At 44.1% G+C, this 22,486-nt stretch overlaps 1 protein-coding gene across 9 annotated transcripts in view; it reads left to right on the plus strand.

Moving 5' to 3' along the window:
- The window catches only part of LETM2 (leucine zipper and EF-hand containing transmembrane protein 2), a 309,166-nt gene that overhangs the window by 50,870 nt on the left and 235,810 nt on the right, over window positions 1–22,486 (plus strand). For 3 of the 9 annotated variants that reach the window (XM_086943646.1, XM_086943648.1, XM_086943647.1), the window contains one exon: window positions 17,400–17,509. The exons of the other annotated variants lie outside the window; for them this stretch is intronic. The gene's annotated coding sequence lies outside the window, so the exon portion shown is untranslated. The remainder of the gene's footprint in view (window positions 1–17,399; window positions 17,510–22,486) is intronic. 9 annotated transcript variants of the gene reach the window in all.

Consider the following 22,486-nt stretch of genomic DNA (forward strand, 5'->3'; position numbering starts at 1 on the left):
GCCCACTATAGGACTAACTCATCATATATTTACACCAACTACCCTATTGTACATGACCTGAACCGTGAGAGTACAACATTCCCACTTTCGTACCTTTCCCCCATAGTTACAAACAAACATAAGAAAAATATTTTCCAACTACTTAATCTGACACTCGACAAATAAATCCAATGATGCTCGGATCTAAGAGGCGCTTTCAGATAAGAGTAAAAAAACTCTGTCGGTCCAAAGCCCCCAATGTGGATGAGTCCCTACCAACTGGCCACTTCCGTGACTGTGAGATCCTAGAGTGGGATGTGAGCTCACCAGCCATCCCTGGGCTCCTCCCTCCAACCTATTATCCTTCCAAGCTGACTCTGGCAAGTGGAACCCAGATCATTATGTGTCTTTATGTGGAGAGTCAGTGTCATATTTTCTTGTCATGAATTAACCCCTTCCTCTAGAATATAAGTAATTTCCACACATCTCACTGTTTACCTGATATATAGAGGTTACTGTCGGGTAAACTCACCTGTCCATTCTCTGCAGCTGTAGATATCTTCTCTCCTCCTGGAGGCGCTTCTGCTTTGGGCTATCTAGTTTTCCTACCTTCTAACTTGTTGTATAGTTTAATAAGCTGGCTCTGTATATACTATACCAAAGTGAGGTATAGTGTGCACAGAGTCCAGTGGAACCCCAAAGGTAGGCAGAGGTAAAGTAAGATAGCACCTTACTCTCTATTTGTGGTAGTCTGGTCGAGCAGTAAAGCTTTATCAGAGGACAGTGTTAAGCATTTGTTGTACACACTCAGTCAGCAAATTAATTCACACACTCAAATAATGCATTTCAGACCACTTGTTTTTGTTTAAGAATATTCTTTTAGTTATTTGATTTTCTAGAACCAAGCAAGCCTGGGACAGGAAAGCAATAACTTTACAGTAGTAATGCAATTTATAAACAGTTTGAATTGTAATTGTATGTGCACTTTGTTTGGATTATAGTACTGGTGCTGAGAATGCAATGCTTTGGAAATACAGCACATATACTTTGTATAGGCTTTTTAGTAAAGTTACAGGTAAGTTACTTTTGAGATTACTTTTCTTACACAGTGTAGTATACCTGGGTACTACACTGGGACACATACCTATAAACAGGTAAGTAAAATTGTTTTTGTTAGTTATTACAATTTTAAAGAATTTCTTTAGGTTATCCAACCCCACACTTCAAAACTTTTCATAGAAAAACAGTACATTTTATCCTATGGAGGAAAATAGTGTTATCGGTTTTAAGGTAAGTACTTTGTTGTGGGAGTTGGTGTTCTGGGGTTAGATTCAGGGGTCCCCAGTTTCAAGGATGCACTCTTGATGCACCCTCAGTGGCACAAGGGCGGCCGGATGCATTGTGCTGAGGCCCAGTGTTATCCAGAGGGGTATAGGGGGCCTCTGACGAGCAGGCCACTGACTTGTGGGAGCAAAGCTTCTGGATTTAAGCTCAGGGCAAATGGGGTTTAGGCCAGCACAACAGTTGCATCCTTAGCAGCACTGGGGTGGCAGGGTGCAGAGTGCTGTTCTGGCGTCGGAAGCCCTGTAGCTTTCAATGGGGAGTCTCCGGTTTGCAAAAGCACAGCAGGCTCTGGGACGAAGGTCTTCTGATTGCGACAACCACTTGGAGACGTAAGTTGGGATCTTGGGGGTTGGTTAGGCAACGTCGGTTGGGCCACCCAAGGCCGTGGGACGTCGGGTGCAGGGGTGCCTTTTAGTGTCGGATCTTCTTACCAGCTCCTGGTCGCGGTTGAGGGGATCTTTCGGTTTAAGCTGCTCGCGTCGGCTGGAGACTTGAGGCAGGTCAGGGGTCACTGGATCTTGGGTCAGGATCGCCGTGGAGACCTCCTCTGGGTGTTTCCTCACTCGAGCTCGGGCTGTGGACGGTGGGTGCAGAGTGGTGCGGATTCGCGGTTTTCGGCTGGGGCCAGAGGTTGTTGATGAACAAATCCGGTGTTCATGGGAGACACAGTCTTTGTGGTTGAAGGCAGGCAGGTCCACCGGGGTTTTCGAGGTTGCTGGATGCAGGACACACCGGGATCTCGCAGGTGCAGGCTCTAGGTGGAGACAGGCCGATAGGGCTGGGGAAAGTCAGTGGGAGTCTTCCTCTTGTTTGTTTTGGTATGGCTGTTCGGTCCTTCTTCTTTTCTTGTAGTTGGTTCTTGTCTGAGGAAGCAAGGTTCAGGGGTGCCCCTAAATACTAGATTTAGGGGCGCTACAGGTAGATGAGAGGTTGGGACCAATGGGTCCCTTCCCCGGGGAGGGTACACCCCCTATTATGCCACCCTCCAGTGGGAGGGGGCAAAAGCCATTCCCTGGTTGGCTGAGTCCCCTCATCGGCAAGATGGCAGGGACTGGGAGTTGTGCTGCACCTTGCCTCCCCCACCTGAGGGGTGAAGTTGGCAGAGGTGGGCACACCTCTCTTCCTTACTTGTTTATCCCACTGCTTCTCCCGCCCAAAGTGGGGGTCAGAACCAGTGGGGACCAGTTGCTGAAAATAGCAAGTGGCCTGGGGAAGCTCACAAAGACAGCAAGCCTTTGAAGCTTCCCCTTCGTGGACCCTGCCCATCCTGGGGGAGGAGGATTGACACCGCGTCCCATGATGTGCATTGTTTCAATCCTCCGAGAGCAGCAGGCTCTCGACCCAGGGGTCCAGAAACATGTCTGGTGGTGGCAGCTGAAAGCACCCACTCAGCCTGGACACTAGTGGTAGGTTGTTTTTCAGGGGGCATCTCTAAGATGCCCTCTGTGTGCATTTTTCATTATTTCCCACTCTGGCGTCAGTATGGGTTTAATGTGCTGAGGCGTTTGCTAGCAAACTTCTTAGTTTTCAGTGCAGCCATTATGGTGCTGTGGAGCTCTTAATGACAAACTCTTAGCACCATTTACTCTTAATGGCAGCACTACACTTACAATGTCTAAGAATGGACTTAGACACTGTAGGGGTACATGGCTCATGCACCTGTACCCTCACCACTGGTATAGTGCACCCACCTAGTGGGGTGACTGATCTATGCCAGGGCAGTGGGTCTTAGGCATGGCACACAGGGATGTGTGCCATGTCGACTCTTCACTTTGTTCTGCACCAAAACACGCAGCCTGCAAAAGAAGTGTGTGAGTGTAATTGTACAGGGCCTCTAAGGGTGGTACAATGAGTGCTGCACCCCTCCGAGGTCTTTCATGGTCACAGTGCCCTGAGTACCTGTGGTACCATTTACCTGGGGCTGACCTGTGGCCAGAGATGCCAATTGTGTTTTGTTTCAATGCTGGTTTAGGGGAAGAACGTAGGCCCTGGGCACCTGATAGGCAGGAGCCCAGGGCACAATCATACATCAGCAGTTGAGCAAAAAGTTGGGGGCTACCATGTAGAAAGAGAGCACTTTCTCACATATATCTATTGTGTTCAGATTGTACTCTGCCTCTCTTCTCTTCTACTGCTTCTCTTAAAGTATAATGTATAGCCCATTAGCCACTTCAACCCTGACTGTAAAATGATAGGGCTTATTGCCTATTTTAAAGATGGTGCCTATGTGAAATGACCATCTATAACCAATCTCATCTTCCCAGATTTTGTCAGTGAGAGGCTTAAATTAGAGCCTCTTTTGTAACCGTGTACTGGAGGTATCTTGAAAAAGTGGGCAAGTGGTGATCTGGAAGAATGTTACTCCTTGTATTCTTGCAGTTCTAAATACATTTTCTTTTTCAGTGATATAATTCAATTTGGCTGGGATATCTCTAGGCTTTTGGCCATGGGAAGGTTATTTCAGATCAACTTTTTCTCCACAGGAGGCATACTTCTCCACAACGCTGGTGGTTGGCCCCTAAGGTTAGCAAGCTTCCGCAAGAGCACCCCACTTCTCCGCTTAGTGGGTGTGTCTGGGCTCTAATATTTGGCGTGGCATCATTTTGAAGTGCTCTAGTCAGCATGGGAGGCATTTTCTTTTCAGCCCGCACCTTCCCTATCATGGACTCTCAGGTGGTGCTGAGGTGGGGAACTTCCCATCGGTTTTGGAATAAGGATTACTGTTGCAGTCAGGATAGGGAAGGTGGTGTCTGAAGAGTGTTTTGTTATTTGGAGTGAGTTCCTGCAGGAATGGTGTTCACTTATAACGGAGCCCTGGCTGGCCACATATACCTGTTTTAACAATTGAGTTAACTGCAGTTTTATTTTTGGATTACTACCATTTTTTTTGTAAAATTTATTTTTATTGCAGAATCGTAGGATACACAATCAGTTGTTCCGACATTCCCGCCTCTGACAGTTGCAGTTCTCAGATCGTTAATGAGGCATCACACAGCCATTTAGCCCACATCCCGGAAGCTGGGCGGCGTTAACTAGGAAAATGCCAGAAACTTAAAAGTGAAAAACAATTGCATCTGTTCGGCAAGATGGTCTTGCATCTGCTTTTCTGTATCTCCCTGCCCTCTCCTCACAACATGTGTCCCATCACGAACACCTGTAGGTAAGTGTTGGATGTCAGCGCAAGCGAGACTCGATTGTTCCTGTCCATCCATCCTACCTCCCCCCTAGAAGTCTCCCGTCATGCTACACTCCGTGTACCTTAACCCAAGTTAGAGAACACATGAATCAGTTGTTCATCACAAGGGTCAACTTATGACTCATTAAACATTCAGTTATCCCATATACCTTCATTAAAACCTCCAACTAGGCCACCCATAACCCCCCCCCCCCCAACTGCTGCTGGTGTGTGCTTAATCCACGCATACATAACCATAATAGACCTGATGGATCAATACCTGTTCGCTGTTGTATCTCATGGAACTCCATTCAATGCTCTCCCTTCCTAATCCTCTTCCTCTGCCTGATAATTCCTTAGCGCTCGCACTAGCTCTTCCCATGCTCGTGCCATTTCCAAACTCTTTTCATTTGCTGTACGGGTGGCCTGCCTAAGTCTAACAGTACTTTCTCTACGAGCCCATTTATGTAATTCACTCACCCATCTCCTGCTAGACTGCCCCTCTTTCGACTTCCAGTGCCAGGTTATTTCCCTCTGGGCTAAGATAGGGCCAAAATCAATGAACTTGCTAGTGATTTTTGTTTTAGTCGTGTGGGGGAACCAGAGCAACAGTCATGTTGCCATGTCATAGGCCACCTGCCGATCAGTAACTGCATTAAGAAGCGCCCCCACCTCAGACCAGTACATCCCCAGTTTCGGACAATCCCTCAGCATATGATCCAGTTCCACACCAGGCATCAGACATCTAGGGCACGCTGCCTCCTGTACCTGAAAATACCTCCGGATTTTCCCCGGGGTAAGGTAAGCTCTGTGCACTAAAAAAAAGTGCACTAGCTGAAACCGAGCATTTCGGCTCCCCTTCCACGTCCTCCTCCGAATATGAGCCCATGTCGTGTCGGGTATGGGCTTCCCCACGCTCACCTCCCTTTTGCATCAGTACCGTCAATGGCCCTAAGCCCTCGTTCAACATTCAAGAGTGGAGGCAGGTGACCGCTTTAAATGTTCCCGCTGCCATTGCCACATATTGGCAAGCCATGGTTGTTAGTGGCTCCGACTCCCCAGTTTTCCAGTGTTTTCGTATCGCCGTTGTTACAGCTGCATGTAATAGGAAGCTCCCATCAGGAAGGCCAAATTGATCTTGTACTGCCCTGAATGGCAACAACTCGCCATCAGTATATAGGTCGCCTATCATGTGAAGTCCCACCTCCTCCCAGTCCATGAGCGGGGACCAGTCCCCTCCGTGTGGCAACGCCGTTAACATACCCAGAGGGATTTCAGGTGCATATGGGTGCGCTACCCCCGCTCTCTTTTGACTTCTGTTCCAGCATAATCGCAGGGCCTTCTCTTCTAATGTTAAATCTCGTATATCAAGCTTCTGCTGCATGACTATATATGAGAGGACGTGCCTCGGTATCCCCACCCCTCGGGTCTGGACAGGGCCCCTAAACTTCTTCGCAACATGTTGTGTAAGGATCTGCAGTTGCGCTGCTAAATAATATAGTTCAAAATTAGGAACTGCCATTCCCCCTTCCGATTTTGGCCTCATCAGCGTATTTAACGCTACTCGTCGCCTCCCATGCCCCCACAAAAAGTTTGTGGCTAATGTTCTCAGCTCTCGAAAGATCCGTTGAGGGATCCATACTGGCAGCATACGGAAATAGTAGAGCAGCCGAGGCAAAGCCACAATCTTAAGCAGCGCCACTCTTCCGTGTACTGAAAGGGGAAGTGTCGCCCAGAACGCCATACAGCCCCTCAGGGCTCTTATACAACGTCCTATGTTCCCCTCCAACATGTAATCAACACCATGATAAATACGGACACCCAGATAGATGAAGCACGATCGTTCCCATATAATGTCCCCAGTTAGTTGTGGTCGGGGCATATCTGCTCGCATCGGGAAGATGCACGTTTTACTCCAGTTAACCCTGAGGCCCGACAGTTTCCCAAATTGTGACAGCATGTCAATCGCTCCCTGCCGCTTCCTCCAAGAACAACAGATCGTCCGCATACAATGATATGTATTGCGGATCCCCGCCACACACAAGGCCCCTGTACGCCAGCCCTGTCCTAGCCTGGACCACCAGAGGTTCAATCGCCAGTGCGAACAGCAAGGGGGAAAGTGAACACCCCTGCCTAAATCCTCTCCGCACCGGATACTCGGAAGATATTACTGATCCTAGTCGCACCCTGGCAGTCGCTGAGGAGTATAAAACTTTCGTCCAGCATCCAAATTGGTCGCCTAAGCCGAACTTCTCCAGCACCTTATCAAGGTACCCCCACTCCAGACTATCAAAAGCCTTTTCTATATCTATGGACAACACTGCCGGCATCAGTTCCGTGCCCAGGTCGCTCCCCAGCACCCGCAGGAGGCGGCGGATATTAGTCGAGGTATTCCTAGTTGGAATAAACCGAGCCTGATCCTCATGGACCAGGATGGTCATGTGCGGTAGTAGTCTAGTGGCTAGTATGCGACTCAGAATTTTATAGTCCACTGTCAACATGGATAGCGGTCTATATGAGGTCACATCACCACTCTCTCTCTCAGGTTTCAACTGGGGAACAACCAGCGCTTCTCTCATCGACCTGGGCAGGTGGCCCTGCTCCGCAGCCTCGGTATAGACCTCCAGCAAGTGGAGCGGAAAAATGTCAATATATTTTGCGTAAAATTCTATCGGTAGGCCATCCACCCCCCGCGTCTTGTTCCGAGCCATCTGCTTGATCGCACCCCTAATCTCGGTCAACGTTATGGCGTGAGCCAGTCTTAGCGCTTTCCTCATCTAGTTGTGGGAGCTGAATCCCTGCTAGATAGACCTCTATGTCGGAATCCTTAGCCTCCAGGTGACTTTGATAGAGGGTCGTATAGTAACCCAAGAAGCTTGAGAGGACTGCAGTCTGGGAATAGACCACCTCTCCAGTCGCCTCACGCACACTCATGATCGGGCAACCTCTGGGCACCGGGTTCGCCAGTCTCGCTAGAAGCGTACCCACCTTATCCTCTTCAGCATGAACCGATGCTGCGTACTGTCCATAGTCCTAGCTCTGCAGTCTCTCCGTTTCGGCCGCGACTAGCTCCCTTGCCTCCGTCAGCTGCTTTTGCAGCGTCTGTTGCTCTAGTCGCTGCTTCTCCAAGTCCCTCAGTGCTCCCTCCGCCTTTTCCACGTCAGCAAGTACTACTGTCCTTTCGCTCGAGTATTTGCCTATACATAGCCCTCTCATCACTACCTTGAATGCGTCCCACTCTACTGCTCTGGTGGAAGCTGTCCCCCTATGTTCGGTAAAGTAATGTTCAATGCCATCGCGAACTTCAGTACAAAAAACCTGATCCTCAAGGGTTTCCGGACGCAATCTCCAAGTGGGGAACGCGGTCCGCACCCGCTGCCATTTAATAGATACCAATTGGGGATTGTGATCGGAAATGGTCCTAGCCAAATATTCAGAGTGTGTCACTAGGTTAGCTATCGAATCGCTACACAAGATGGTATCAATCCTAACATGCAGTTTGTGTAGTGCGGAAAAGGAGTAGTCCTTATCCTTGGGGTGGTGCCCCCGCCATACATCAGTGAGGCTCCACCTCCTCTGCCAGTCCGACCTCTGCTTAGCAAGCCTACGTACCGGAGAATCAGTCAGTGGTGGATGTGATCTGTCTAAAACTACGTCTGTGTTCGAATTAAACCCCCCCCCCCCCGTATCACCTGTCCCGCCAGAAAGTGTGCTAAGGACCCTGATATTTTATCTAGGAAGCGGGCCTGATCTGTGTTCGGGGCATAAACACTACAAAGCACCACATCTCAGCCACACAGCTTCCCTTCTACTGCTGCGTACCTACCCTCTGGGTCAACTACCTGGTTCGTGGCCTGGAAAGGGACCCTCGCCCTCACCCATATCAAGACCCCTCTGGCAAACGCAGAGTAGGTCGGGCCAAACACATGACCACGCCATCGCCTCTGCAAGGCAGTGCACTCCTGCTTGGTAAGATGGGTCTCCTGAAGCAGCGCTATCTGGATCCCACGTCGCACCAAATACGCATGCACCTTATGGCGTCTAGTCCTGGTCCGTAGTCCACGTACGTTCCATGTAATACACTTCAAATCAGGTAATGTCCCCATCACAAGCGTCCCTCAGCCTCTCTGTCTTCATGTCTTGCCTGCCCACACCCAAACAGCTCTGTTCTCAATTTACAACTCCCTGTGTAACTCCTGCATCCCTCCCCCCAGAACAGGACCCAATAACAGACTATTAGCCCCCATCCAAACTTCCACAACAAAACAAACAATACTATCCTGCAGTAGCCACTACAGGTTGCCTTAAGGGCAGTAGGAGGGTGGTTCAGGCCCAACTGGCGGCAGGTCTCGCCTCCACCCCCTGCCCCCTGATCCCTTGCGATAGTGCGTCACAGTGACTGCAGTCCCAAATTTTATCATGCACATCAAGTCTTCCAAGATCAGTTCACAGGAGGCATTCCTCTGAAAGGGTTATTCATCCAACATTCCCTCAGCTGTGCGGGGGGTGACCACAGGGCCTTTAGTGCTGTCTGTGTCCGAAAACTCAGTGCCCGATTTCCTCCTGTCATCCTCAGATTCCGACCCCACCGTTGATTCTTCTTGCTGCGACCCCGTTATCACCGCCGTCGCCGCCAGAGCTCCCCGTTTATCGGCAGCCATCTGGGTGATCTGTTGCGTCTGCTGGTTTTTATTCCGCTTGCGGAGGCGTTGCGATAAGCGCATCTGCATTGGTTTCGGCTGTCCGCGGTCTCCTCTACCTTTACGATCCGTGCCTGCTCTATATGATTCGAGCCAAGTCCAGGCTTCCTCAGGTGGTAGAAAAAATTGTGTTGAGCCATCCATAATCACTCTGTTTGGCTGGGAAGAGCAGAGAGTATTGGATCCCCTCATCCCTGAGCTCTTTCTTAATAGATAAATAGGAGGCCCTGCGCTTTTGTATCTCTTGGGTATAGTCGGGGAATATCGTGACCGTTCCATTCCCCACTTTAAAAGGTCCTGCTGAGCGTGCTCTCTGGATCAGCAGATCTCTGTCTTTATAATGTAGGACTTTGGCTACTATTGGTCGGGGAGGGCGGCCAGGCAAAGGTGGGCTGGCCGGGACTCTGTGCGTTCTCTTTAGGGAGAAGAAGGAGGACAGTCCTTCTGGGGCAACATCTGTCTTGAACCAGTTCTCCAAATATGCAATCATATCAGCTCCCTCCGATTTTTCAGGCAGTTGTTGCGCCGATCACATCACCCAACTTGCGTTCCACTGTGACAACCGCTGGATTCAGGTCTTGAATAACTAGTTCATTCTCTCTCACCCTGTCTACCAATTTCGAATGGTCTGCTCTTAGGAGTACCAGTCCCGTTGCTACCTGTGCTATGTCCTGGTGCAAGGAGTCCTTCGTCGCCGCTATGGCTTCCAGGATGCTATCAAGGCGTTTATTTAGCCGCTGTTCCTGTGCCGTTCCCTCAAATTCATTATTATCACCATGGCTGTCTTCCTGCCCCACATTGTCCTCCTCTTTCGACTTCGGTTTCATCTTACAGCAGTATGTGACCACCTGTACCACTGAAAGCACCCCCTCAGTTCAACAGCACTGAGCCAGCCCCAAGGCGACCCAATAGTCTATCGATGCAGAGCTCATTGGTTGTGTACAACACCCGGGTCCCCACCTCCGTAGGTCCGCACCACTCCGGAGCTCCCAGCTCCCATGTGGGGTATCGGCTGCTGTGTCTGCACTATTCACAGCCAGTCCTGAATCTTCCCTAGTCACCCAAGGTCGGACGTGGGCTGCGTACTATCCAGACGGGCCGTGCGTACCCTCAGGCGTTTATGCTGTCCTCCTGTATTTCTCCGCTGCCCCTGCCGCAGGACTCCGGCTGTCGGATGCGACGGCTCTCAGTCACCTTGCAAGCCTGCACCTGTTCTCTTGGGCTCAGCTCTAGGTGGTCGTCTCCACAGCCAGACGTGTCATGCCCTGGTCATTGAATGTGCCTCCCTGGCGTGTGCCGGCTACTGTGTTCAGGGGCCGGTTAGTTATAGAGTACCCTCCACCAGAGCCCATCTGCTCCCGCCCAGATGGCGCTGCCCAGGGGGACAAGCCAGGAACTATCGTGGGCCCGATGTATACACGATCCTCACGGAGATGTAGTGTCAACAAACTGAAAGAAACATGCACTGTCAGTGTGCAAAGGACCACAGTCACTCGGCGCTCCCATCAATAGCAAGGCTGAGCATTAATATAACAGTGCAGCGCTCACATCGCCTCCAGGCACTCTCGACCCAATGCCATCAGCTGTGCTACCCCGTTCCCAACCTGTGCAGCGCCGCTGACCTGCTCCCGCCCCCACCTCCGCAGCACCGGGCGCAGGCCCACACCACCACACTCACCAGGGCCGCCGGGGGGGATATGTCCGCTCGCCGTTCGTCGTCCGTGGCGCGTCTTCCTGCGTTCCCTGTGCGCCACTTCACTCTGCAGGGTGACGGGGTCCCTCAGAAGTCCCGGCAAACGTTTGAATAACAACCATCATTTGCATTTCATCAACTGGGGTTAAAGTGTTTAGCAAATATATTTGGAAAAAACAAAAACCTCAATTTGCAGCACTCTGAACAGGTACTGAGTGCCAAACCAGTTTGCAGCATAATATTTCCAGGCCAATGCCTTCTTATCTGTTCATCAAACCGCATGTTACTGCAAGGACCATACCCCTCTAGTGCATAGCCAGTGGTCCTGGGAATCATTTTATGGAAAGAAGTCACTGGTCTTTAAATGTTGTGCGGCAAACATGTTTTAACAATATCATGTATTGACAACGTTTTTTAGAACTCTTTAGCAGCAACGACTCTTTCACTATTAATGTCATGTTCTTTGCAGATGCACGTACATTCTCCAATTGTTAAAAAGTAGAAAATAACAGCAAGCTGCAGCGCGTCCCTTGATATATACTTGCCTCACCTAACCTGTATTGTGTGCAGATTGCAGTAGAATTTACTGAAAACCTGTTGACTTCTTTATAATTAGACATGATATCCACTTCTTTTACAAATGGATTTCCTTGTTCTGAAATTCATATCACAGTTGACGACCATTGCCCAAGCTATTCCTAGGTTATTTATGTATTTGTAATATTTCTATACTGCAGACCTAGCCACAAGGACATAGAAACGTTATGACTTGAGAGCAGTAGTTGTAGGAGATAATGTGGTAGAGAAATTAGTCCGGGATATTGAGTTAGAAGAGGTGTATTTACACATCCTTTTTAAAAGCAAGGAGATAAGCATTTAACCAGCATTTTCAGACTGTTTAAATAGTTTGCCTACACTTGCATATCCCTTTGTTTCTTAATATCAGTCTACTTCTCTGCCACTTCCCTGTTAATCCAAGGATTGTCTACAGTTGGTGAGTTTTGAGATTTAACCTACACCTCCAACTTGGTGACCTTAGAGATGGTTATCCACCCTCATATTCTCAAAATGCAGAAGTTCGATATTGTGGCCTTTACAGTTTCACATATTTATTCTTGCATATCCACAGCTCCTTCCTTTTAAAAGTTTAGTATCTTACTTTTATACACTGTATTCTGTTCTGCTGCAAATGCACTAACTGGGCAAGCTAGTGTTGATTCATATACTGCTGTAACCAGTACACCGAGTTATACAGTGTAACTACTACACTGGCTGACAAGTAATCTGAAATGTACCCGTGTATATGAAATCAAACATTACAATATTCCACAGATAAAACTCATATGTGAACATGAAATAAATGCTGAAAGAATAATTGGTACTAAGAGAATAAATTGCAATGTAATCTCCCTGTCCTGCCAAGATAGCTACATTTTCCCCAGTATGCAGTGTTCCAAGTCCAGGAGAAGATTTGTTGATGCAACTCTTAATGGACTCCTGTTTGTTGTGTAGTTTTGGATCTATCCAACTCCTTATTAACATTTGAAATCGCCAATACACAATTTATTACATGCATATTTAGTAAAATAACTGATGCTTTTGTTAAAGAGGTGAATGGCTCATCATACAAGCGTATGTAGTCAAAAGAAAAATATTCCAGCCAATCAATTTATCTGCCACATGGCTTAGATATTTATATGACTGAGAAGACCATCTTCAATTATAGTTATATATTTATTTCCTGCCAGTAGAGCACTTTCTTACCAGGTGAACCTGTTTGTTTTTAACCATGCTGAAAACTGTTCAGTTAAGGGAATTCTTATCTGTGGGTGGTTTGCCAGTCTCTTGGTGTGCCACGGACTATAGTAAACTGGCCATTGATTGACTGCATGTATCTAAGCCTACTGGTTCATTAATTTGCTGGAAATAGAGCACTGAATTACTCATTTATACTGCAGATAAAAATAATTGCTTCTCAGTAACTCTAGAAGCACTTAATCAGATGGATACCTTTATTTATTCTAAAGCTCTACTCTCTCCTATATTTGCGCTTCCTCTGAGATGGTGCATATGGATGCCACTCTTGTTCCACAGCAAGTTTATCAGTGCAAGTCATCTATCTCTGTTACACTGTCAATTTCTGGCCAAAGCTACTGGACAACAGCTTCTGATTGTTATAACTCCACTCCACTCCACTCCACTCCACTGTTGTTGTATTAAGATGAGTGCTGCTCTCATATCATCCTAAACTAATGGGTTATTGTATCCCAAAACAATTCATGTGTGATAAGAAAATATATCGGTACCTCTTAAAGTTAATCCACTGCTTTTGAACCTGTCGTTTGTGTGAATGGCTATAAGGCAGTATGTAGACTCACAAAGCCCTGTACATGTGTAGGGATTCGAACATGTATATCCGAGACCTCATTCACACTATGACTATCCATATCCAGCACAATTCACATAGTACTCATCTACAATACTATCGCCCCAGTGCCTTTTTTTCTACCAAGCTGGGGTACTCCACAGCAGTGGCATAGCATAGGTTGCCAGTGTCCGAATGTTTAAAATTTTGCCCGTAAGAATGTCTCTGCGCCCCTAAGAATGCCCCTATGTATTTTGCACTCAGTGCAACCACCCCTGTGGCTTTGCCCGTGCCACGCCACTGCTCCATAGTACTTGCATATTCCAGTCAATCCAGGGCTATGTCACTGTAGAGAGTGGGTTTCTAGTTATTAATGAATACTCCTTTAAAATAATGTTTATTACTTGGTATTCTGTGTTCTAGAATGTTATATGTGCATCTTTTCATTTTCTACTACCTGATAATTGACTGAATTAGTCGTGGGTCCATTGTAAGGAAATAAATCTACTTTTTGTACAAGGCAACTTTGGAGTTGCTTCCTGATTTATCCTGAAAACTACTTCCTACATTTAATGGCGACGATCTACTCATGACCCACCGACCCTGGATTTTATTGAAACCTCAATCTTTTCTTTACAAAGCTGGAAATATATTTTCTTCTGATTATTTTCAAAATACAACTTTTATTTAAAGCCTTTATATTGCGGTCAAGTAACTATTTTGCTTCGATTTGGATTTAATGTTTGGCGGAGAAGATTGACACCAATCGATTTCATGTGAAATCTAAGGAAAATGTACTGTGCATTTTGTTTGGATTCTTTCTGTAAATACTTTTATACACTCTGACACACTCCGATGCACGCTCTACGATTTTGGTTCATGCGTCCTAGAGTACTACTTATTCTATTTGTAAACTTCATTCAATGGTTTACCTTTAAAAAATTCACCGTTAGCGCTTGCTTACAGTTGAATCCTGCATCTGGCTTACATTTGAATCCTGCATCTTCAAGCCTTGTATGGCTTCCTGACCCTGCAGGTCAGAAAGAATTCTTGTGATGCTACTCCCCTTCGCGTCAGAAGGAATTCTTGTGACGCTAGTCTCCAAACGTCACGCTGTGACCACGCGAAAAATGTCTGCATCATCACGCTGTGAGACGCTACTTACTCACGTTAAGGCGGCCGTCTCATTTTCATCGGAACTTTCTCAAAATGTATGGTCATGACGAACATCGTGAAAACTTCATATTGGTGAACAACGATTCAATGGTTTAAACGTACAATATTTCTGGCACCAAAGTTTTCTAGTTTTCTTCAGTTTACCTTCATTTGTGCTTTGCTCTGTGACAAGCACACTCTGAGATTTGGATGCTGGATGCACTCGCAGTGATACTGGACACTTATTTTAAAACTGACATTTTATTTCTTTATTTTCTTTATTAGTCATATTTCATTGCAGCACAGTTCATATTTATTTTATTAGTCAGTGACTCCATTTATTAATATCCAGTTACTATACTATTTCTATTTACTTATCAGCTTTCTGGTAGTCTATTGTATTTTACAATATGTCTTCCTCTTCAAACAATGTTGTGCAGCCTCCACCTTTCTTGTAAAACCCAGGTAAGCCTATAGTGCCTTGGCACAAATGGTATAGAATTTTTGACAATTGTTTATAAGCAATAGATGCTACTGAATATTCTGCTTCTAGAAAAAAAGCACTTCTATTCAATCATTTAGGTAGTGCGGGCCAAGATGTGTTCGATAATTTACCTGTGATTTCAGGGCTATCTAGTGATGAAACATGGAATGTATATTCTGAGGCTTTAGCTAGACTTGGTAAAAATTATGTTGATGAACCATCTATCATGGTGGAAAGGCATGTTTTCTTTAGGAGGAAACAAACACAAGATGAATCAATCGAAGATTATTTAGCTGTTTTGCGTGTATTAGCGGCTAAATGTCAATTTGGTTCATACTTCAACACAGATTTGCGAGATCAGTTAGTTTTTAATTGTTTTAATAGGAAAATACAAGAACTAATCTTAACTTGCAAAAATCCTTCACTTGATGAAGTGATGGATATTGCTAGAAGCATTGAACGATCTGTTATCTCTTCAAAACTTTTAACCCAAGATTCTGCAAACAAACCCTGCAGCTTAGGATGAACTATGCCAAGCTATGAGTAACACATTATCTACGATTGAAATTAATACTTTGAACGGAGATACTAAAAAATGTAAAGGTCCTTTATGCAACATGTTAATTGGTGTTATTGACATCAGCGTTATGGCTGATTCGGGATCTCCAATCACCATTTTGGATGTCAAAACCTTCAAAAAAGTTTGGTCAAATGTTTTACTTAAACCCACTGATGTCAATCCTAAGGCGTTTAGGGAATTCGATATTACTATGTGTGGTTACTTTTCTGATTCTGTCAACTTTAAAGGGAGAGTGATTTATACTAAAATCGATGTGGCTGTAAATGGTCAAGATATATTGGGCTGGCCAGATCAAGCGAAGTTAGAGATCGTTTTAAAACCTGGACATCCGGAGCCAGTTGTTTTTGGGGATTTGCCAATATTATCTGTATTAGATGATACAATCCAAACTTCTGACGATCCAGTTCTGTTGAATTTATCTACAAAATATGTCAAGGTATTTTCTGACAAAAGTGGTTTAGTAAAGAATTTCCAACATAACATTATTCTTAAAAAAAATACGGTCCCAGTTGTTAAAAAATGCAGACCCATTCCATTGTCTGCCAGAGAGGATTTAAAGAAAATGCTGAATGATTTATTTGCACAAGATATTATAACACGTGTGGAATCCTCTGAGTGAGTTTCTGCTAGTGTTGTTGCTCGCAAAAGTTCTGGCGAGATTAGTCTATGTGCGGATTTGAGAGCCCTGAACCGCAATATTCTCGTTGACTGTCACCCCTTACCCAGAATCCAAGAAATGTTAGCCAATCTGGGTGGTAGTAAATATTTTACAACAATAGACTTAAAATCTGCCTACCATCAGATTCCTATTTCAAAAGATTACCAACCCTTGACCACATTTGTTACTCCTTTTGGGATTTATATGTACAAACGTTTACCTTTTGGACTAGCGTCCGCAGCTAGCGTTTTTCAACGATTCATCGACCAATTATTCTCACACATACACTGTATTCTACCGTTCCAAGATGACATTTTAATTCACTCTACGACTTTGGAATCACACTACACTCTTCTTGAAACTGTTTTACAACATTTTTAAAGTGTAGGTATGACTATTAATAAAAACAAGTACAAATTTATCAGCCAAGATGTAAATTATTTAGGTCACAATATATGTGTTAATGGCATAAAACCTAAGTTATCTTTAATTAATGCCATCAAGGACGCTCCAAGACCCCAAGATAAAGATGCTTTATGAGCATTTATAGGTCTTAGCGAGTATTACGTTCGTTTTGTTCAAAGCTATGCCATAATTGTTCAACCTCTCTTAAATTTACAACAAAAAAATGCAAAATACATATGGTCTGAGGAAACTCCAGTGTCTTTTGAATCAGTTAAGAAATTAATTTTAGAAGCACCAGCTATTAGAGCATTTTCTCATGGACAATCTACCATTGTAACAGTAGATGCAAGCTCAAAAGGTTTAGGAGCTGTATTGAGCCAAGTAATCGATGGTCAAGAGTATACCATAGCGTTTGCTTCAAGAGTGCTAAGTGGTGCAGAATCTAACCATAGCACGATTGAAAGGGAGGCTTTGGCGTGTTGTTGGGCCGTCAAAGTCCCATATGTATATTTTGGGTTCTAGATTCCAGCTATTTACAAACCACAAACCTTTGATATACATGCTTGGGGATAGCTGCAATAACAGAGCTTCCTCTAGATTGGTCAGACTGTTGGCTAGATTGCAGGAATTTAATTTCAATATTAAATACATACCAGGTTTAAAGAATGTAAGAGCTGACTGTTTGTCACGTATTCCTTTGGATAACACTGACTTGGATTTTGTTGTCAAGGAGAATGATTTTGACGTTGTTTTCACCATCAGTGATTTGACACAGTGTTGCAAACTATCTGAGGAAGAGTGGATTTCTTGTGGTAAAAATGATCTCTGTCTTGAAAGAGTAAAACATTTTTTTAATCCAAGGTTGGCCTTGCGACAGGAGCTTATCTATGCAGGACAAATGCTACTCGCAGATGGCAGCAGAATTATCCATTGTGAATGATGTTTTAGTCAGAGAGGACTGCCACCTGAAGGTATGAGGTCAAAATTATTTCCCTTGCTCATGATGGACACTTAGGAACTTCTAGTACTGTTAGGAAGATTAAGGAAATGTATTGGTGGCCAGGTATCAATGGTCAAGTTAAGAATGTCATAGATACGTGTCCTGCATGTTTATGTTCAGATAAGCATTGGCGCTTATCCACTTCTCCTTTGCGCCCTATAGAGTGGCCTAAAGGTCCTTGGCAAAGGTTAGGAATGGATTTTTCTAGTCCGTTCAATTTGCTTGGAGGAGATAATAGATTTTTGATTGTGATAATTGATTATTTTTCTAAGTGGCTATATTTTTCATTTGTAAAGAGAACTGATTCTAAATCTGTGGTTACATTTTTACAGTGTTTATACATGATTGAAGGTCTTCCTGCTGCAATTGTGACCGACAACGGAACTCATTTTGTATCTAATGAATTTGAACGTTTTCTAAATGAAGTATCTGTGAAGCATGGTTTAGCTCCTCTATGTAGTCCAACTTCTAATGGCCTTGTGGAAAGAGCCAACAGAATATTGAAAGAAGGAGTGCAAACAGCTGTGGCTAACAACCTTGATGTTTGTAATTATCTTTGTGATAAGGTCTGGAGCTACAACATAACACCACACTCAACCACTGATGTTTCTCCTTATTTTTTACTAAGAGGTGGAAAACCTATTTCTATGATTAGTCCATCGTGGTTGAGAAGTAAATTAGGAGACATTGATACTAACATTGATTTAAAGAAGGTCAGGGAACATGTTAAACAAAAACAAACAACATACAAAAGACATTTTGATTAGAGGAAACGTGTCAAAATGGCTTCTTTGCCTCCTGGTGACTGTGTGCTTATAAAGAAACCAATTAAGGTTAGCAAAGGAGAATCAAGATTTTCAGAACCTGCAAAAATTGTTAGGGTATCAAAAGTGGCAGTAATGCTACAAAATCGTGGATGGTGGAATAGAAATGCTGCGGTTAAAATTACTCACGAACAAGCTAAGATAATTTGTGAGAGATTTAAAACTCAAACTGATGCTAGTTGGTTTGATTTTGGTGACCTTGTTCATAAGGACAACATTATGTTATATTCGCCCTTTGCTTGTGTCACGATTCATGTTGCGCGCTGCTCCACTTTGTGACATGTCCTGTGTTCTATCTAACGGTTGGCAGTTGCCCGTTTCATCTTGTACACGATGGTTGGGTTTTCTGCTTCGCATCTTAAATAAATTACCCTGAACTACACGCCGCTGGTGTGCCGCTTCCAACTTTGTTTACAACATTTTTGGCGACTGCTGAGGGCGGAGGGTAACGTGCGGAAAATATCTACTAGAAAAGACGAAGCGAGGAAAAGAAAACCCGACCGGAGGACTTATCTTCGAAGAATAAGCGGTTGAGAGTAAGCCTCGACGGAAGGTATGTCGTAAAATCACTCACCGTGAAGGGAAGTGTGCCCAAGGCTTTATTCTCCCAAGCGCGACGGAGCGTTAACTGTTGCTCCTTGGCCCGTCGACGCAGACAACAGCGCCCCTGCTGCAAGTGGTCTTAAAAGGGAAATCATTCGTGAAGGAAAGGCTATACCAGTGAGCCCCACTGCTCAGAGGGCGGAGTGTCTTAAAAGGGAAACGCACAGCCAAAGGGAAAGCGTTTTTTTTATAAAATACCATCGCTATTCTTTCTACAGTGACACACTCACTTCCATGCAAGTTCGCTTTTGTGTGTCACGTTGATTTCAAGGCGTTTGCAATTAAAGACCACCATCGTTGGTCAAGAGCAAATTCACAGTGACACACTCACTTTTAAATCGATCTCTACAGTGTGCCACTCAAGCTTCAGTGACACACACACTTTAAGTTAAGACATTGCGAACATTGCTGTCTGTGTAAAATTTTGCCTGTTTAAGTTATTTTTATCGTAGATTGTGTACCACTGCAGAGTATTCACTATGAATGTGAGCAATGCTATTCAAGCGCCTGTTCCTTTCCTGAGTGCCCCTGGTGAACCCTCAATGGAGTGGGATGACTGGTGTGAGGCGTTTGAGAATTACAGAATTGCTTTAGATGGTACAAAGTTCTCTGCCATCAGGAAGAAAGCTTTACTGCTGGGTGCTCTAGGCAAAGAGGGTCAAAGGGTATTTAAATACTTACCAAGTCCGCCTCTTGACATTGATGATGTTTACAAAGATGCTCTGTTCAGACTTTATACTAGGTTTGCTAAACAAGAAAATGTTGTAATGCGCAGGCATAAATTTTACACTGCCCCTCAGAGAGAAAGTGAAACTATTGATGAATTTGTTTCTAGGCTGAGGGAACTCTCTGTGAAGTGTCAATTTGGGAATATACAAGATGAGATGATTCGGGACCAATTAATTGTACAATGTTTTAGCAAGAAAACACAGGAAAAGTTGTGGGCAGCTAAAAACCCCACCCTTTCTGAGGCAATTACCATTGCTAAAAATAAATTACCCTGAACTACACGACGCTGGTGTGCCGCTTCCAACTTTGTTTACAACACATTAATATTCACACTTCTTCTCATTCTTGTGAGAGTATTGGGAATGGTAATTTCTGAAAATGTTGTTCCCAGGGTTCAAAATTCTATGGAAAACGTCCGAAATAATGCCTGTGGATCGGGTGATAATGCACCAATCAGGTGTAGTTCTCGCATCGGAACTCCCTTTCATTCTGATGATTTTGTATATTATTGATTTTGTTTTACTTATCTGTATATAGTTATTTATTTATTTATTGTTTGTGTTACAGGATGGGGTGTGTGTAGAGAGTGGGTTTCTAGTTATTAATGAATACTCCTTTAAAATAATGTTGATTACTTGGTATTCTGTGTTCTAGAATGTTATATGTGCATCTTTTCATTTTACTTCCTGATAATTGACTGGATTAGTCGTGGGCCCATTGTAAGGAAATAAATCTACTTTTTGTACAAGTCAACTTTGGAGTTGCTTCCTGATTTATCTTGAAAACTACTTCCTACAGTCACCTATTCTAAAATGTTGTCTGTGTATATTTTTGTTTAAAATACTCAATTGTCAGATCTTTCTCTGACTGATCAAGTGTGAAATCTCTGCCCTCTTTCCTAATCCACACTATGGGCTGTCACCCAGTGTCCTGTTTACCCAGCCATGCCAAACCTCTTCTGCTTTATCCCCTGCATCATGCTGGTGGTTCACATGTGCTTGGCAATTAAATTGTTCAAGCAGTCAACTAATGTCTCACATTTTTTGTAACATGTTTATGTAATCCTTCTACTCTTCTGCGTTTTGCTGCACCAAAGTTTTTATCTGGCTTTCCAGTGTTAGCCTTATTACCTACTTAATGTGGTTGACTTGCAGTCCTCCAACAAGCAAGTTAAGTGTTTCTGACTTAATATTCATCAATTCGACCTAGCCTCTTTCAGCTTTAAAAGCTCATAGTTTCAGGTCTCATGAGGCCAGTAACTGCATTGCACAATAGTGTGGAACTCCTGCATCATAACCAACAAAAATGCATCATACTGACATCATAAAGCATGGAATCTTCATGGACATAAGATGTAGTGTAACCTAGTCACATTCTCATATGCTGCAGAAAACAGCAAAGAGCTTCCTATCACAGAGATGAGCTAGGTCCAAATGATGAGATGGCAGCACCAATTGGCACATTTCAAAGGGACATCTAGTGGCTCTGTGCCCCAGGAGCCAGTGGCTAGACAGACGCACTTAAATACAGGGTAAGGGTAGGAAGAAAATAATCAATATTGAGAAACATAAAGATATGCACAAAGCAGAGCAACCTAAAGCTAACATAGTAGTTTTTACAAAAACTATTATTACGAAAAATCAAAATCGTATACTTACTGCTATCTCCATTTCCAATACCAGTTGTCTAACATTTTCTAAAATTTTACAAGCCGTACAGTTAGTACAGTTTCTCAGGCATCCTGAAAGAGAAGGTAGGCACTGATTCTAGTCTCTGGTTGTTTAATAAAATTTCCATTTGCTAGGCAATCATTTGGGAAATCATAAATGTATGTCAAGCTAGGCATTATTGCAAGTTTAATGGTTCATGATTTCTAATGTGCAGCACGCCCCAAGGTTTAACATGAAATAAAAGGAGAAGGAAATAGATGTCTACCTGGGTATAATCTTGATCCTCCACTGGAATTTAGGGCTTCACAAACCATGACTCCATGTGCAAAAAGTTCACCGAAAACAGGTTTATTCCTGCGTTCAAAATAGCCATATGCACCTCCCTAGGCACTATGTTGCTTGATAAAGAGGCTGAAGAGATGCTGTGTGGTGAAAAGTTCATCTAACAAACCCACTTTAAATGATAACCCCCCACCAAGCAACACACCATAATTATGCTGCAGGTGAATATTAGATGAGACTGTACACTCTTCAAAATTATAGCCACTAAACCCTTCCAATACATGAAAGTTTGTGGGCATACCAAGATCCATCCAAGGCAGCAACAGTTTAGTGCATATCTCCTGTACTTGACGTTTTTCAATTCAAATTACCTTTATTCTGCACACGGCCACTATAGTTTAGACAAACGAACAATACATATTTAAAATACTTTTTTTTAAAAAAAGATATTAAAAAAAAGATAAAAGTTCCTTTACAAGCTAAAATCATAATTATACATAAGTGTAGTAATGGCCATAGAATTTCGAACCAATTTGACATAACTTGACGTTTAGTTAGATGGACAGAATTCCAAGCCACATCAGCGTTTTCTGAACAATTATCGCAATATCTGTTGAAGGGCATATATGGTCATAGTGGTAGATTTGCTACAGCCATATTATAATTGTATATAATAAACCAACAGATATGTATCCCAGTCTCCTAAGATATTTGTCCAAGCTTGACTTGTGACACATAGATGTTTTTATTAATCTCCACAATGGACATAATTGCCTCTTCCCATCGTTGTCACCTATCATTCTGGCTGGTGGAGGAGCACAGCACTCTTGACATTTTGTC

The sequence above is a fragment of the Lissotriton vulgaris genome, chromosome 11 (genome assembly GCF_964263255.1).
Source record: "Lissotriton vulgaris chromosome 11, aLisVul1.2, whole genome shotgun sequence".
Lineage (NCBI taxonomy): Eukaryota > Metazoa > Chordata > Amphibia > Caudata > Salamandridae > Lissotriton > Lissotriton vulgaris.